The 19,127-nt window shown below is 39.4% G+C and overlaps 1 protein-coding gene across 2 annotated transcripts in view; it reads right to left on the bottom strand.

Annotated features, from left to right (window-relative positions):
• MPP6 (membrane palmitoylated protein 6) overlaps positions 1–4,150 on the bottom strand; it is a 106,139-nt gene extending 101,989 nt beyond the window's left edge. The window contains exon 1 of one of the 2 annotated variants that reach the window (XM_025381188.1): positions 3,945–4,150. The gene's annotated coding sequence lies outside the window, so the exon portion shown is untranslated. The remainder of the gene's footprint in view (positions 1–3,944) is intronic. The other variant, XM_025381191.1, reaches the window with a different exon arrangement.
• Between the last annotated feature and the right edge of the window lie 14,977 nt (positions 4,151–19,127).

Here is a 19,127-nt window from a genome sequence, read left to right on the forward strand (position 1 = left end):
TGAAGGAGGGATTAAATCACGTACAAAACTAGCAAGCAGTAGAAAGGATTTGAAAATAACTTGAGCTTTATGAAATACTCATTATATTGTCTTTAATTCTCATTTTGCCTTGAATCAGTGATAACTCTGACAGGCTTTTAGAAACTTACATTCCCAAGTACTTAACATAATCCTAAAGTTAGCCAGAAATGAATATATTCCTAAGCAGAAAGTATCTCTTCTAGTGCGCTACATTATAAAAAAGAAAAAAAGAAAAAAAAGTAAAGAGGGAAAAAAGAATTTTTGGACGAAAGCAAAGTCATCTTAAAGAAAGAAGGAAAATAACCTAGGATGAAGGAACAATAGAAACTAATTTTGTTCTGTTCGTTACTCTGTGAATATATTTACTATGATAAAGATTATAGAAAGGTTTGTGAATTAGTCTATCATAATTAAGGAAGATCACAAAACTTAAGTTCTTTCTAAACTACCGTAAATGTAGCAGCCTCTGTTTACTGAATTCATTATTATTGAATTGGACATTAACAAGGTTAAATACTGTCAGAAAAGAAAAAGTAGAAACCAGGCTTTTGACTTATTACACCTGGTAATAATGGTCACAGCTTAATGGTCAACAAAGTTGTGGGCTTTAATCTTATCTCTATGACTATGATAAAGGACGAACTTCCCCTCTGTGGTGAAATGAACACTAAAATTTAGCTTCAATAACTTCTCCTCCAAAAGCTTTTTATAAGAGGAGACCAATTTGTTTAAAGAGGTTTGGATATAGATATACTTCACAGAAGAGTGATGATCTTTCCAGATCCTTCCAGACAACTAATATCTGTGTACACTAAGCAAGTAATTAAACCTACACTGCCTCTAAGATTAATGCAAGTAAAGTCGGATCTTTGAAAGCTATAATGTATTCAGGAATCTTATCTTTCATTATGTTAGAGGCATACTTAGACCACTTAACGGTAGACTGTTAATAACACAGTATATAAAGAATGATACTTTGTAAGCATGGTGTGAGTTAAAGAAAGAAAAGTCATTAAACACCTTGATTGAAACTTGCTTCTGAGTGCACCCTCCTCAGCACACTTACGAGCAGTTTGGCAAAGTGCCCAGGATGATTAGCAGCCAATGTATGTAAAGGAGGAATATGGTCAAGCCCAATTGTAAAGTCTCCCCCCAGTGGTCAGATACAAGTAACAGAAAAGGAGGAAAATCATTGCAGCTTCTGTGAGACTGAATAGGAAGACTAAGCAAAACCGGTTCCTACAACAAAAAAACAAAATCTTTAATTCAATACTAGCACCATATCAGGGAAGAGATCTCTTGTGCTTATCTGCTCTTATATTTATAAATGTGAAGACCATTTTTCTAAAGAAAGAACCTACAGTTAAAACAAAAGTAGCATAATTTTTCTCTGCGCAAGTTTTAAGGAATAATTGACATATTCCCAAATAGTTCCGTATTTATCAAATGGGTAAGTGTTCATTCTTCTTGAAATAAACAGCACATCACTTACATGGTTAACTATACTTACCTGCAGTAGACTTCTGATTTAAAAAAATATCTAGTCACTCATCAAATGAATCACTCTGGAAAGAAAAATTATTAACTATTATATACCTAATGTGAATTTTACAACATACTCTTTTTCAAAAACCACCTAGCAATAGGTAATTTATATTAGAGCAAGTGATGTCAAAAGTATAAATGGGTTCTCTTACCTCTTCTAATTTTAATATCTTGCTGTTTTTTTACAATTAGCCTTTGACTAGCACTAACCCTGTATTATTTTTAACTCTCTCAGCAATAATATGATGCCTCTCAATTTTAACAAAGTTCAGATGTCAAAAATATGAAAGGCATTTAATTAAAACATCTGTTGTCTTCTGCTAATCCATTATTAAGTAGTAAAGCATGTAAAGGGATAGTAAATATTCAAACAAGCAACTTCAATTTTAAAACAACTTTTAAAAAAGATAACACAGAGTCACAATTATGTCTTCTCCGTTATCTCAAGCTAAAAAGAGGGGGAGTCGGGAGAGAAAGAGAGAAGCAGGCTATGTAGTGTTCTGGAACAATTTCAGGCTAAAATGAGACTCAGAAAGAAGCAAACTGCTCCCTCAAATGTTTAAAAATATGATTCATTTAAAAAAATCCAGCAGTTGGCCTAAAGGAAAAAAAAAGATTCTGTCTTATATAGAGCTACTAGACTTACTTAAGCACCTTAATTTTTCCAGTGTTGATTTAACCTAGAATGTAAAATAATTCATTTTGACATTTCAGATGGAAAAGAATTCGGTGGCATCAGTAAGGACACATACACACCTCTTTCATAAAGATGGTGTGCAGTCTCCATAGGACGAAATTGAGCAATTAAAAGTGTTACCATTTGTGTATTATGTAACCGTAGTCTAGAATAAAAGAAACAAGGACCTTAAAGAGTAACACATCGTGCGAACATGCATTTAAACACCTATTTAAATATATGACAGATTTAAGGTACAGATGACCTCAAAATGACACAACCCACAAAAGTTCTTTGTTTACTGTTAATAAGGCCTCAGAAGACATAACTATAACCAGGCCTACTACCCTATCATCATTGCACAGTAGAAGACTACAATAAGCAATATTACTTGAGGTTCGTTGCTATACCTATATACGGAAACTATATACCGCATTACTAACAATGTTACTTCGCCCGGCATATCCGACCCACATAAGTTTACAAATGATTTGCAAGATTTCACGGGAAGAAATGGCTGCTAAATCATACCCCACTTGAAGAGCATTTTAACGCACCCCAAACGTTCTCAGCTACATTACAAGACCACTTGTAATATACTTGAAGCACAAAGTAAAATTCCAACACTCTCCAAAGGCGTAGGAAAGAAAAAAACGTGGCTAGCCTGACCTTACCCGGCTGCTTGTAAGTAATGCGGAGAATTTTCTGAGCTTCCCCGTCAGTCTTCAATTCTCTTCCTCGCTTCACCCCCTCCCCCTACACAGATGCACACCCAACTGATGGAAGTTTAACAAATGTAATCTCGAGCTGCAATCCCAGAAACTGGTAGGATTGAGAATAAACTCCCAAAAAAGTGTTAAAAAGTCCTTCTGCAAAAAACATCTACCAACCAATCCACATCCTGTCACCACACGATCGGATACCTCAATCGACTCCCCTGCTGACCCTCCACCAAGCCAAAGTAAAAAAAAAAAAACAAAAAGAAACCCCGACACCTATCCGGTTTCAGACACACGTACCCAGGATCCGCAAGCACGATCTCAGCAGCGAACGCCCCCGGGGCAGCGTGTGCTCGGCCCAAAGCCACTTTGGCCAAACAACTGGAGTCTCGTACCTCGGAAGTAGCGGCGGTAGTTGCAGAAAGCCTCCTCCCCCAGGAACTCCGAGCCCGGGAGAGAACCGGGAGCCGGGTAAATCACCCCCTCTCGGGACAGACCCCGGAGGTGTCAGTCACAGCAACGCCGCCCCCGGGCCAGCTCTCCATCCAGGCTCCACCGCGACTCCCGCCGCAGAGGTGTCGGCACCCGAGTCCCGCGCCTGATGGGGCCCCGCGCGTCTGCGGCCCTAGCCCCAGCCAGGGCCGCGCCGGAGAGCGCGTGGGGAACGACGGCCAGCAGCATGGGCCAGACACGTTGCCGAGCTCGGGCCCGGCCGGCCGCCCGCCAGCAACCAGAGCCAGGAGCCCGGCAGAGCACCCCTTCCGCGCGGGCCAAGCTGGGGGCGGCCAGCAGCTTCCCCGCCCGCGCCGCCGCCTCCGCCTCCCCGGCCCCTCTTCCCCGCGCCCGCCGAAGCCCAGGTGCCGAGGGGCGGGGCTGGCCAGGGTCCCCGCGTGGCGCGCCGCGGCGAGCAACAGGGCGCCCCCGGCCGGCCCGGCGCGCAGCGCGACCGTTACCCGAGCGGCGTGGGGGCCCCGACAACTCACCGGCTCGCACCTCAGCCGCCTCCGCGCCGCCGCTGCCGCCGCTCCCAGTCGCTCCCCGCCGCGGCTGCTCTCCCTCAGCCACAGGCGCCGCCGAGCAACCCCATCTGCAAACTCGTGGCTTGTAGTTGGGAATTGGAAATGCGTCTCTCACTGCCCTCCGCCTCCCTCTCTCTCCTCCCCCTCCCTCGCTCCCCACTCTGCCCCAGCTCCGGTCGCCCCCGCCGCTGCCTCTGCGCGCGCGGCCAGCCTCCCCTCAGCCGCCCTCCTTCTCCACCTACTCCTCCTCCTCCCGTCGCCGCCGCCGCCGCCGCCGCCGCTGGGGCGCGCTCCCAGCCGGCCTCGCGCGTGCGCCGGACGCCGAGGAGCGCGCGCTCGTGCGCGAGGAGGCGCCACCGCCTCCGGGAAGCCCAGCCCCGCCCCTCCCGCCGCGGTGCGGCGCCCAGGTGGAGCCCCCTCCTAGCCTCTGAGCGCCAGAGCTGACTGCTCTCTGCGTCCGGCCGCCTCTCATCAGGGGCCCCGGCCCTGCGCCCGCGAGAGAGGGCTGGTTGGACCCAGTCCCCGCCGGGTCTTCTGGGCCGAAATCGCCGCTGTCACTCAGCGCTTACCGGTGGGCAAGATACTCCGCGGGGCATAAAAGAGGCTCCGCCCTGACCTTTCTGAGAGTTTTACATTCAAGAACCCGGTTGTGGGGCACAAAAGAGAAATGGAACGGGAAGAAAAGCCTCTGGAAAAATCTCCCCCTCCCCCTTCACAGACTCCCCTGGATCTGATGTGTGTTTGGCAGGTTCTACGGCGCTGACTGTGTCCTTCATTAATTTTCTCCCAAAGGCCCGACCGGGCAGTGTGATTCACACCCGAGGAAATGGATGGACACTGGCTCTTTTCATAGCACCGAGGCTCCCGTAAAACTCCCTGGGCCGGCTTTGCCAGACACTCCCTGGACACAGTTGTTCAACTCCTCCCCAGCACCTGGGCTTCCCAGACCTCAAAAGGGTGGGGTTGGGGAGGGCATGCCATCCTTTCAGCCTGGACTCTGCGTAGAGCCTGGTGAACTGTGATGAGTGTCCGGGTGTGTAGATGACACATTTTGACAGGAGTGCAGATTTAATTTTTCAGTTGAAAGGAACTGAGCAATGCACTGCAGCAGAGACTTCTGGCTAGAAAAACACAGCAAGGCAGCCAGAGAACTTCCGATCCCCTTAAAAGAGCTCTGTGAACCCTCAGAACTGTGACAGTCGGCTTTTGGAAAAACTATTGTGCTCTTCCTAAAATTGAAGAATGTAATTTACATTTTACAAAATGCTTAGTGCAGTCTTTTCAAACCATAAATGTAGAAAGTGCAAGTCAAACCTTACGTGTGAGGGGGTGTCATCAGGTGGCCTCCTCTGTGCAGCCTTTCCTGGCTTCTTTTGGGCAACTTGCACAAACCAGACCATTGATAAATGTTTGCAGAATAAATGCGTGCATCACGGCCCTTTGGATTCAGAGATGGAGTTATAAGTTGTATTGTCTCCTCTCTTTGTGAATGTGGCAGGCATGGAAGGGAGAGAGAAAATACTATTGATGAGATGTATTAAGAAGGTCCAGTGTCCAAAACAGAGATTTTTGTGTTTATCCTCAACCAAGCATCAAAGATTAATTTGCTTTTCCATTAGGATCATTAATTTTGCAAACCAACATGCAGGGGGGCCTTGTACAGTGTTAATTTAGAACCTTCTTTCCTGGAACCACAAACCCAGGCAAAGGTAATTGGAAGCATTTAAGGAGACTCAAACGTGCCCAGGGCACAGAGTAGCTTTGGGCCTCCTGTAGTCAGGTTGGCTGGATGAAATGAAGTGGAGTGGGCTCGGAGCCCAAGGCAGAGACAAAGTGGAAGGATGGGGTTTGTCCTCTCGGGTGTCAGCAAGACCTTTCAGGTCCTTCTTGCTGCCCCAGGCCCACTTGCTTCCCACAGGACACCCATGGGTCCTCCCTGCTGTACCCTACCCAGGCTTGTGAACTCTTCCCTTCTGACCCTTACCTTAACACATCCCCTTGGACCCAGCTACTTAGTTACTTGCCCTAAGCTCCTCTGAGTTCGGGGTGGGAGTTGGGGTATGAATGTCATTTCCAGATGTGTTACTGATCCTTAATACTGCACTTTTATTTCCTCAAGGGTCTTCTGCAAACAATGTCCTAACCTACTGTACCCCTGCTCCCTGCAAGTAGAATGATGTTAACTGAGGAAGTTCTAGGGAGGGAGGGTTAGGGGAGGCTCTGCCCCTCAAATTACATGCAGACCTACCTGACTTAAAGCTGGTACCACTCCTGGCCAACTGCTTTATCTCTGCATCTACCAGAGACCCACCATTTGGGAGCAGGAATATAGGAACAATTATCTTTCATTTACAGTTCCAAGTCTGTGCTCTAAGTAATGACAGCAGCTATCAGATGGAGGCTTATCACTGCTGTAAGACTCAGCTTCATTCTTAGAGTCAGAAAAATGATTTTGCTCCAATAACTATCTTCGATTGCTTCCCTCAGGAAGCTCTTGCCAGTGAAGTTCCTCTCTCAGTGTCTCTATTTCATCAAATACTCATACACAGTTAAATAAGGAAACACTATTTCCCTTTACAAATAATAGTCCCACTTTATAACATTCTGCCCTTCCTCTAAACTTTAAAGGTGGGTCATGCCAGGATAAATTTGAAGTGTTCTCAATTAAACATTGGAACTCCCATCATTGCTTCCTAACTCAGCTTTCTGAGAGGTCATCAAACTGAGACATCACCATCCATTTCCCATACCCATTACAAATTCTTCATTCCAAGAAAGGGGAATAATATGATTGAGAATGATGGTGGATCTTTCTCTTCAGTTCCTTAATAGTCTGACTTTTCATTTCCTTCAAGGTTACTCTAAAGGGATCGTAATTTTACCACAGCCCAGTATCTCCCAATGGTAATTCAATTTAAAATCTGAATTTGGATTCTTAATTCAGGAGCATCCATCACTCAATTTTGTTTCCCCCTTCAAATATAAACAACATGTACTTTTCATGTGATTACATTTTCTTTTCTCTTCTGACCTGCTTTGCTCCCACAGAAATTGAGAATTTTGCTAATAGCCCCAAATTTTAGCAAAAGCAAATCCTGTGTGCTTGTTTTTCAACTAATCCATTATAGTAAAAGCAGTGACACTCCTGGAGGAAAGCTTTATTTAAAAATGCAACTGGCATGCATCACAAAGTTCAACCAAGTTTTCCTTTGGAATACTTTATTTAGCTTCACCCCTTTTATCTCTGCTCACGAAGCTAGGTCAGATTCCAATTTCCAGCCTCCTGGCTAACCTTTCTAATTCTAGCCTTTCTCTTGCTTCCTTGCAATTTATCCCATACTCAGAGCAGTGCTTCTTAATTTTTGGCTCTTTATTGAAATCACCCAGAGAACTTTAAGAAACAAAACAAAGCACTGATGTTTTGGTACCACCCCAGACTTAATTACTCTGGAGCACAGCCTGGGCGCCAGGAGTTTTCAGAGCTCTCCAGGTAACTCTAATATGCAGACAGGGTTAAGAACTATGGAAATGAATCATCTTCCAAACAACATTTATACCAAGTCTTCTCAAAACACTGGGGTAGCTCCAAATTACCTCGAGTAATCAAATTAAAATTCCTAATCCCATGCTTTAAGACTCTTTGCCAATTGACTAGAATAGTCCCCTTTCAAAACAGCTTAAATTTATCTCCTTCCTAAAGCTTCTCCAGATTAGTCTCACCTGGCTGCCTGAAGATCACCATTCCCAGCTCTGAGCATCCTGACTGGCACTGGTTTACAAACCCGTGGACCTCAGTTGATTGTGTGCATTATTGTTTTAATCTTACTTTCACAGATATCTGTCAGAGGCTTTTCTTGTAATCATCTAAATCTTTCCAAAAGTCCCACTGGGTCAACAGAAATGTCTTAGCAGAACTTTCTCTAAACTAGCTGTCTGAAAAAACATTTCCTGATACAATGGCAGTTCTTTTTTTTTTTTTTTTTTAAATCATCACAATTACAGCCAAGCATTGTAAAAACTTGAGTTTTGGGGTTGGTTTTTCCTTAAAAAAGAAAACTATACATCTCAGCATATCACCTTGACTTTTCTTACCATTATTTGTTTATTTTAGGCATTGGAATTGGGTTTCCACACCACACCCACTTGTCCACTGAAACTACTGTTTCCATCACAATTAACATTTTCATTCATGTGTTCATTCATTCATTCACTCATTTACTAGTGAAGCATACTGAAAATAAAAAAAATTAGCAATATCAAGTAGTCCCTACCTAATGGTGAAGAATAATAAGCAAAATATTACATAATAAGTGCTATGCCAGGTGTCTTAATAGTATATGACAGAATTAGTGAGGAGAGTCTTTGCTTAGTGTTCATGCCATTGAACTTCTCTGCAGTATTTGAGGAGGTTAATCTGTCATACTCTCACTCTCTAAACCTCTCCTTTCCTTTCCCTTCCCTGATACCATACCACCTGGGAGCTCTTTCGACCTCTCGGACTGTTCCATCTCTGACCCTTACCTTGTTGCATTATCTCCTCCTACTTCCTAAAGAAAAATGTTCCGCTAAGAATGAAATAAATGTTTGAGGAGAAACTGTAAAAAGAGCAGATAGCACTGTTTATCTTGAGAATCCCAGGGATCCTTAGGACTCTAGCACCAATGCTTCCACATCTGTATCTATTCTCCCTTGAGGCATATTTTCAACTCACTGCTGAAAATCTCCATCTAGATAAGCTACTTGTGGGTTGCTCCTGCTGGTTTTTCTGGCAACTTCCTTTCCTTTACCTCCTTTTACTGTCTCCTGAACAAACACATATTCAAATCCCTTGCAGCCCATCTTGTCAAAATTATAGGAATGGATTCTCTTATTTATTTCCTTTAGTCCTACAGAGTCTCCTAACTTATCTCCCTGCCTCAGGGCCTCCTTGCCCTAATCTCATCTGCACCTGACTGCCAGGTGCCAGTCATTTTATCCCTGTCTCCTCACTGCCTGTGGGACTCCATTCACTAGGTCATTCACAATGACAGTCAAAGCTTCCCTGTTTGGATATTCTAGTTAGTCATATCTTGTATCTTTATGTTTCCACCCCTGTTTTTGCCTTCTGCCATCTCTGCTAGCCAAAATCCAAGCATGTGTGCTCATCTCACACCCTCCTTTTCCATGAAACCCTTTCTACCTCACCTCAAACAGAGATACAGTAGTCCCCCAGTACCCCCTTATTCATGGTTGCACTTTTCAAGGTTTCAGTTTTCCTCAGTTCAGTACAATAAGATATTTTGAGAAAGAGAGACACTATGTTCACATAACTTTATGATGGTATATTGTTATAATTATCTATTTTATTTTTAGTTATTATTGTTAATCTCTTAATGTGCCTAATGTATAAGTTAAAAACTTTATTGTAGGTATTTATGTTTACAAAAAAACCATAGTACTATATATATATGCTATATATATAAATGATATGTATAGTGCAGTACTAGCTATGGTTTCAGGTATTCACTGGGGGGCTTGGAATGGATGCACCCTTGGATAAGAAGGGACTACTGTAATTGCTCTCCTTTGACTCCTGTAGCACTTTAATTGCATCTTATAGCTCCTTTCCTATTCTGCTTCATAAAAGCATCATTTATGTTTTCAATTATTTATCTTTGCATTCTTTTTACCACCACTCAGTCCCATCCCCTTCTTGCTTGCAGGTAAAATCCAGGGTGCTGTGTACAGGAATGTCTGCAGCACTTGGCATAGTACCTGCTCATTTATTGAAACAGATAAACCTGTTAGTTGGTAGACTTCTAAAATTAAAGAAAATTAAGTGAAAAATGTTGCCGATTACAATTGAACACTTGTTCCAGAATATGCAAGTTAGAGATGAAAAGCTCTTAGAAAGACAATCAGATTTCAAGCGGGGACCTTAATTGAGCAGCTTGACTTTATCTCACCAGGAGCCAGCATCTATAGTAATTAACCCTTTTAGATTCTCATTTAAAATTGGCTTCTAAATTCTACCTCTCCCATTATATATGAACTGAAAAAAAAATCCTACTCAAGTATCAAAAAGATTTAAAAGAAATAGGAAAACAGGAAAAACATTTTTAAAAAATTGTAAACATATATAGTGTATACCTTTCCCCACTGAAAACACAGAGAGACACGAAGTCCAGGAGGGCAGTGGAGGTCTTCTGGAAGAGTCTTCTGGCATGACAGACCAAAAGGGTGTCAATGGTGATTAAACATAGAAGCAAAAAGTCAAACTGTGGGGCTGATGCTCCTCCAAAGGACTGAGGAGAAGTCATGAGGGTAAAATCAAGTCATGAAGATGCATATTAGGCTCTTAAGACATTTTTGATAAATAAATGAATGAAAGATGGATAGGATAAGGGACCTGGAAACAATGATGGAAGTTGGGGTGTATGTGTATGAGTCGGGGCAGCCATGGCAAGCTGTTTTGGCTGTTAACACTCTGGGAAGTTAATGACCCATTTTAAAGTGATGCCATCTTCATGCTAGGAAATACAGGGCATTTCGTTTTTCCTTAAAATATCAGCTATTTATAAATATGAAAGACCAGGTCTTTTTTTAAAAAAATCCTGCTTTGGTAATAATAGTGAATAACAACTATCTATTGAGCTCATGCCTGTGTGGCAGACGCTGGTGTATACCCTTCATGTGGAGCATCCCATGGGGATCATTACTATTACTCCCATTTTACAAATGAGAAAACAAGTGAAGAGGAGTTAACGGCTCAGGCTCCAGAATCAGGAAGTGTTTAAAGAAGCTCTCCTGTAAAGCTCCTGCTCATTCCCACACTTCATACACAGAGTGCTTTGCAACTCTGAGGTCAATTCAACTGGAATGAATTATAGTACAAGTCACCACAATTAGAGGTTCTCTGTAGCATGTTATTTAACTCAGATTCACCACCACAATTGGCAGACTTACTGTATGTATTTTAACAATGTAGAATTTGTGGAAAGGCTATCTATTTTGCGTTAGCTTCTGGTAGGACTACTAATCACCATATCCTCCCCATACTCTTAAATTACAAGATTGGCCATGTGACCCAGGCCTGGCCAATCAGAGTGCCCCATCCCTTCAGCCACAGGAATTAGTGCAAGAAGTAGACATGTTACCTAAATAAAGAAAATTTTGGATTTTTCTGTACTGCCGTAGGAAGAAAGATAATTTGGTTTTTTTTTCCTCTTTTCAAATCAACACTTTGAAAATCTCAGAAAAGGGAAGATTTAGTCATGCCTGAGGCCAGCCTTACTTCTGGACTTTTCTGGTTACATAAATTCATAAGACCTTTTTAAATTCAAGATAATTTGAGTTGAGTTTCCATCACTTGTCACCAATAGAGTTCTGACTTACGGACGATTTGTTTGGGGCAGAAGCTATACCTTTATGAAATGCTAAGTCACAGTCTGATCAACACAAGTTGACAATCAGTTATCTGAAATGCTTGGGACCAAAAGTGTTTCAGATTTCAGATTTTTTGGGATTTGAGAATATTTGCAAATACATAATGAGATATCTTGGGGATGGGACCGAAGTCTAAACATGAAATTTATTTATGTTTAACATATACTTTATACACATAGTCTGAGGTAATTTTATATGATATTTAAAATAATTTTATGCATAAAATAACGTTTGTGTTGAGTACTTATATGTGGAATTTTTCACTTGTAGCATCATGTTGGCATTGAGGAAGTTTCAGATTTTCAGATTAGAGATGCTTAACCTGTATGTTATTAAATGATGTAGTTAGGTAAATAATTATGAAGACACTGACATATTGTAGGTACTTAACATTTATTTGATTAATTCTATTTTTTAAATTAAGAGTAATGATTATAATTTCTGTCATTCAAAGTCAGTATTATAATTCTCACAAGTTGAATACCTAAGATATATTAAGTATATCATTGCAACCCTATATCGATTGACCAATGAGACAGATCCATTTGTACATATCAGAATTAAATCCTAATAGCATTTATATAGTGCAGGTAATATGGTACAAAAGAAGAGTTTAGAATCAGAGAACTCTAGGTTCTACTTCTAGATTTACCACTTATGAGCTGAGTAACCTTAGGAATGTTTTTCAGTGTATAAGAATCTTTCTTTTCTCAAATGCAAAATAAGTATAATAGACCTACCTTGCAGAGTGTTTTAAGAATTATTCATTAAACCTATCAAATGCCTGATATAGTTGCTTTTTCAGAGAAAAGTGTAATTACTATTATTATTTTCACAAAAGTGTAGTTGTAGGACAGCAAATAGTCATTTGCTAATTTACTTTGGTGCATAATTATAAGCTAAGAATGCTCTTAATTAAATTATCTTTCATCCCAAAAAGGACAAAGTTTCCATTTTATCTGCTATTGCTAAGCCTTGATCTGGAAGTTCTAGCCAGTGCAATAAGATAAGAAAGAAAAGAGATAAATAAGAGATATGGCATTAATATTGGAAGGGAGAGATAAAGTTATCATTATTTACTGATGATGAAATTGTCTCTCTAGATGATCCAAGATAATCAAGTAAAAGAGCTAAATAATAAAAAGGAAGATTTGGTAGATCTAATCAAAATTTATGAAATGCAATTGGTTTTTTGTATATATGATAGCTAGATAGAAAACTAGACTGAAAAAGAAAATATCCCATTCACAATTGAAACAAAAATGCGCCATGCCAGAAATTGGAATATAAGGCCAAAGCAATTTAAACATACAGTACTAGAGAAAGAATAGATAGATTAATGAAATAAAGTAGTCATGAAATAGATCCATGTGTATGTGGAAATTTAGGAATGCAAAAGTGAATATTTTTAATTGGTAGAAAAAGTTTGGATCACTCAATAAATAGTGTGAAGATAATTAGCAAAACATGTTAAAGTTACCATTCAGAAAATAAATTCCAGATGAACTAAAGATTTAAATCTAAAAGAGAAAATACACCATTATACCAAGATAGAAACTATAATTAAAAGACTAAAAACTGTGACTAGATGATTTTTTTGGAAAAAAGATACCATAATTAAAATTGAATATGAAATAATAAGTTTAGAAATAAAGTTGAGTCATGGCAAAGTGTTCAGAGTCTTCGTATACAAAGAATATCTAAAAGTTAGTATAAACATAAGTAACTAAATCCAGTTTAAATTAATAAATGACAAATGTAAGCTTGGTTGAATCAGTGTTCTTTAGGATTCATCTTTTTACACTCGATGATTTATGAAGGTTAATGAAAGTGTCAATAGGATAGGATCCAGCTGCTCAAATTATTCTTCTTTAAATTTAAAACTTAAAGTATTAGGGAACTTCTTTTTTTGAGCAGAGAGGATTATTTCAGTAAATTTGATTCCTAAAGTGTAGGGATTTAACTTGTTTTAATTAAAGTCTTTTTCATGGTACTTACCAGGGTGCCTTACACAGATGGATGTTTAATGATGATGATGTACACTATAATAATGCTCACACAATATGTGAAATATTTTGTAATCATGTGGACTTCTTTATGACAGCAAACATGACTGATTAGATCAATATCATTTGCATATCATTATGGGTTTGATGTTTTTCATTTTCTTCTTACATCTTAAGCATATCTGAGTATGCTTAAAGAACATTAGTAAAATTACAGCAATTTTTTTCATATTGTATTCTTAATGAGATTCTACAGAGAGAAAAACTGGTAAGGTTTTGTGAGATGTTATTGTATAACTGATTTGACTATGTGTTGCTTTAGAAATACCATCCTATGACTTTTTCATCCCAACTAAAGTGTGGGCTACTTATGAGCATAAGACTTGACTTCGATTCCTTTCTTTGAAAGGAAAGGAATCATACCACTAGGTAAGTGCTTTCTAAATTAACAATTCAACTAATATTGATTTCAAGCATCTAATACCTATGGGAGATAACAGGCTGGGAACTAGTTACAAAGATGACAGAGACAGACGTAATTCTTGTCCTCACAGAGCTCATGGTCTAGATGGGAATACAATGAAACAAACAAGTATATTAGATTCCATACTGGTGCTGTAATAGGGAAAGTTCAGGCTGCTGTGGGAGCAGATAATAGGAGTGCCAAATTCACTTACTATCCCTGCACAGGGGAATTATTTTCAATCCCTAACAAACTAAAATTATTTATTGAATACCAACTATGTTCCATGTACTATGCTAGACTCCTTTCACTTCTTGTTCAAAATATACCTATTTTGAGAAATATGTAATTATTCCCAGTTTATAAGTGAGGAAGCTGTAAGTCAGATTGTTTGATGGGCCTACAAAAGATTATATGTGGTTAAGACCTGGCCTGAGAGTCAGGCAGCCTGGTGAATTTTGGCCCTGCCATCAATTAACTGAGTGAACAAGTTTCCTGATATTCCTGAGCATCCAGTTTTTCCATCTGTAAAGATGGAGATAATTAAGTTAAAACATATAAAAACTGATTAGTACAGTACAAGGCAGCTGGCAGAGGCAAAATAAATGGTAACAAAATATTAAAAATATAAAAGAGCCATAGCTATTTGTTAATTCATGAAAACACTTATTTATTTAGTACCTAGTATGTATCAGTAGAATGACTGTTGTGGCCAATTATATACCATAAGAACAGTCCTATAGTCCATGAGCTTTTCGAGGGTATGAAAATATTTGAGACTTGAAAAGCTTTTTATTGGTTCTAAAACAAATTTTAGAAAAATGGCAACTTTAAAAGAAGAAGTATTTTGTCAAATATCTACAAAAATGTTATTGTTAAGTTACTATTTCATTATATTTAACAATAATTTTGGGTCTGCTTAATAACTGCCTTGAAATCATAGCCCTTAGAATTAAACCAGTTGCTTGTAGCTAAATAATTTTCAAAGCACAATTATAAAATTTTTTCAAAATATAGCAAGAGTTATATTACTTGTGAAATGTGAGTTCATTTTAATTTTGTATAAACTGTGATGCAGTCTAGATGGGTTAGAGTTAAAATGTTCTTCTTTTTTAGGTGTTGGCTATTTAAGGCTATTTAACGTGTCCTCTTAATCCTCAAGTAATGCAGTAGGATAGATAAATGGACACATGAATAATTGTTACACTACAGTGTTTTAAAGGATGTACTTATGTTTTATACAAAGTATAATAGAAACAAAAAAGGAGGTAAGATGAGTTAAGTAAATAAATCAGAGAAAATTTCTTACAGTTGGAGATGCTTAAGGTGGGACTTTTTTTTTTTTTTTTTTTTTTCCAAACTGACAGGGCCTCGCTGTGTCACCCAGGCTAGGTACAGTGGCATGATCATAGCTCACTGTAACCTCAAACTCCTGGACTCAAGTGATCTCCTCGCAACACCCACCTGCTCCCAACCAGGTTCACGCACCACCACACACCAAACCCAGCTAGTTTTTAAATTTTTCGTAGACAGGGAGTCGCCATGTTGCTCAGGCTGGTCTAGAACTCCTGGCCTCAAGCAATCCTTCTGCCTTGGCCTCTCAAAGTGCTGGGATTACAGGTGTGAGCCACTGTGCCCAGCCAAGGTGGTACTTAAGGAATGAGTAGCAAGGAGTTGTTGGATAAGGTTGGGAAAAGGGAAAGATATTTGAGATAGTGGTGAGAACTGGGAAATCAGGAAGGTATGAAACAACTCGATGTGTGCAGTTCGGGAAGCACCTAGTAGGGAGGCATAGAAGATGAAATGCAGATGAAAGATAGTGAGTAGAGGGAGCACCTTGTGGCGTGGCTTTGTCCTATGAGCAATGGTAAGATCAAATTACTTTTACAAAAAATTAGATATCTGATTTGGAAAGGCTGCTCTGGTGGTTGTGTGGATTTTTGTTTGGAGATGAGAGGACCTGTTAGGAAACATTGATGGAAACCAAAGAACAAACAAATGGGTGGGGGAAGGAAACCAATATTTGCTGAAAATGCACCCTGTGGAGGCAGTATGTGAAGTGCTTTCACTCGTGGTATCTTATTAACCCTCACAGCATGCTCATGAAATAGATATGACTCCCATTTTAAACAGGAAGCCACCTCAAAAAAGTCAAGTTATTGTTCCCAGTATCAGACCGTTAATAAGCAATAGATGTGAGATCCAAACACAGGTCTCTGTGATACCAAATCATGTGTGTGTTTATTTCTGCACCATACTGGCTTTCCAGGGGACAGACTACGAGGGCTGGAATTAAGGCAATAGTGATGATGAACCAAAGCCTGGACCAGTTTGAGAGACACTGAGATGACATAGTCTCCCAGATTTGGAGTCTGGGTGTGAGGAATGAGGAAGGGGTCTGGAATGACTCTCAGATGAGGGGAAAGTAGGAGAAAATATAGAGGGACTCATGTGAAGTAGAACAAGGGATTTCAGAAGGTACAGTGCAAACAAAGCAAAGTAGTCTTTGAGGAGGACACCCAGAACAGCATGAATTGAAGATTAAAGCCGAGGGGCTTGCCTTTTAGACAAGGAGGATGGGGATGAGAGGCAGGGTGGTATTAACTGGCTTTGAGGTTGGACTTGCCATCATCTTCTATTTTTTAAAAAAGAAATACAGGTCTCAGAAGTGGAAATTTGGTTTGCTACTTCAAAAGAAAAGAACCGCTTTCTAGCTCAGAGGAAACTGTGAATCAACATTCACCACAGAGGTTATCTACACAATGATTGCTAAGGCAGGAAAGTAAGATTACCCTCTTTCAGTACTCAGTCAGAAACAGACAAGGCCACTGACAACTCAGGAGCATCACAGGTGAGGGAACCATGGAGCCCTGCTGGAAACTGAGTGTCTGCACAAGGTTTTTCTTACTTGGATGAGCCTTGAGTGGTCACTATTGAGTGGGGTCAGAGATCAGAAAATATTTGCTCAGGCTATGTAAGCTTATTTTAATATATCAAATTAGAGAAAGTCATTAGATTAGAAAATGATGAAATAAATGAATTCAAATTGGTTGTTACATTAATTCCAGTGTTTTCACCTAGAGAAACCTCAAGCCCCAATTTAGAACTTGTTAGAAATACAAGTTCTTGGGCCCTATCTAAAACCACTGGATTAGAGCCTTGTGCCTTTCTAGGAAGAAAAGCCAGTAAATATGCATGCCTCAAAGCACTATCTACCCTTTATCTCTCTATCTCTGTCTCTAGTCCTGCACATCACCTACCCAAGACCGTTTAATTCCTTCTTCTAAAAACCAAAGGATCATGTGGCTTCTCCCAAACTTGGAAGATACCCAAAATGTGTCCAACACATTTGGTGATGTTATTCTTCAGTTAGAAAGAAATAAAAAGATAATAGATGCAGAGGTGGTAGAGGAATTTCTAAGCTATGAAACCGAAGTTATAAAATGATTGATAAATGTGTCTACATAAAATTCAAAAATTCAAAGAAAAAACCCTCAGTAAATAAATGAGAAAGCAAGTTAGAAGCTAGGAAAAATAGCTTTATCATAAGTGTCAGGCAAAAAGTCATTATATACTTAAGAAAAAAAACTCGTACAAATAGAAAAGAAAAAGCTAACCACCCCAACAGAAATATGGCCAGGGGACAGACAAGAAAAGGTAATTCACAAAAGATGAACTACAGAGGCCAATAAATGTTTGACTTCATAAGAGATAAAAAAAGCATATTAAAACAAGAAACCAATTTTCACCTACAAATTGGTTTAAAATTTTTAATAAATACCTAATGTTGTTGAGGGTAAGGGAAAATACACATCGTAAGCTGCATTTGGAAATATAAGCTGGTATAAATCTTTCTGGGATACAACTTAGCAATGGGTCAAAAGCCTTGAAAATATCCTTAATCTTTGACTCCAAAAGAGGATCATGTTGCTCTGAAATGAGTTCATCCAAAGGGAATCATTGTAGATATGCAGAAAAATTTGTCTATAAAAATTCACTGTGTGTTGATAAGAATAAAAAATTGAAAACAACGAACAATAAGTTGGAGGTTTATTAGACAATATATCATGTCTCCAAAATAAATTACCATGCAGTTTTTAACAACTATAGCGTAGGTAAAAATATAATAAAATAAAACACAATAATGGTTATAACATAATATTAAATAAATTCACCCAATAAAAGAATACGTTTAGTAGTATCCCAATCTTATAAAAATGTATGTGTGTGTATTTGTATATCTATGTCTATGTTAATACTCATATCTACAAGAATAAAGAAGAAGAATATCTTTAAGGCAAGGATTTTGACTATCTAGTTAATAGTGTAGCACAGGCACATAGCAGGTTAATAATCTTATTTCTAATTGATGAATTTAAGGCATTTCCAATTTTTTCCAATTTTTAAATTTATGTTTCTCTAGATTTTCTAAACTTTCCACAATAAGTTTGTACTCCTTTTTTTTTGTCAGAGAAAGATAATAAATTCTAATTTTGAAAAAATGTTAATGGATAAAACTAGTTATAGATAGAACCTAAGAGCTAATTGTCAGTATAGGACTCATGAAATTTAAAACACCACATTCAATCAAAGAGAACTGGGCAGTGTTGTAGTGAGACTGACAAATATGTGATTATAATTTAGGAAACTTAAGCCTATTCAGCTGTTTTGTGTTGCCCGTGTGTGTAGTATCATGATTTTCAAAAATTTGCACTAAATACCAAAAGAGAGAGAGCTCAAGATTTTAATTTCAAGTGTAAAATTTCTTCTAGACTTATCCTTAAACATTCATTCAAATTTTGCATTGTGCTTTTTTGGTTTTTTTGAGACAGAGTCTCACTCAGTTACCCAGGCTGGAGTGTAATGGCGTGGCTCACTGCAACCTCCGCCTCCTGGGTTCAAGCGATTCCCCTGCCTCAACCTCCCGAGTAGTTGAGATTACAGGTGTGTGGCACCACGCCCGGCCAATTTTTGTATTTTTAGTAGAGACGAGGTTTCACCATGTTGGCTAGGCTGGTCTTGAACTCCTGACCTCAGATGATCCACCTGTCTCAGTCACCCAAAGTGCTGAGATTACAGACGTGAGCCACTGCACCTGGAAAATTTTGCATTATACTTTCTAATGAATCCAATTTATTTCATATAAAAATATTTTATATTGTTTACCATCAAGTAAGATCGATTCTCTGAATATTTTCCATGCTATTCTGTGGCTGGTGTTTCTGCTGGCACTCCTTGGGTACCTTTAGGAAT

Source organism: Theropithecus gelada, chromosome 3 (genome assembly GCF_003255815.1).
Source record: "Theropithecus gelada isolate Dixy chromosome 3, Tgel_1.0, whole genome shotgun sequence".
Classification (NCBI taxonomy): domain Eukaryota; kingdom Metazoa; phylum Chordata; class Mammalia; order Primates; family Cercopithecidae; genus Theropithecus; species Theropithecus gelada.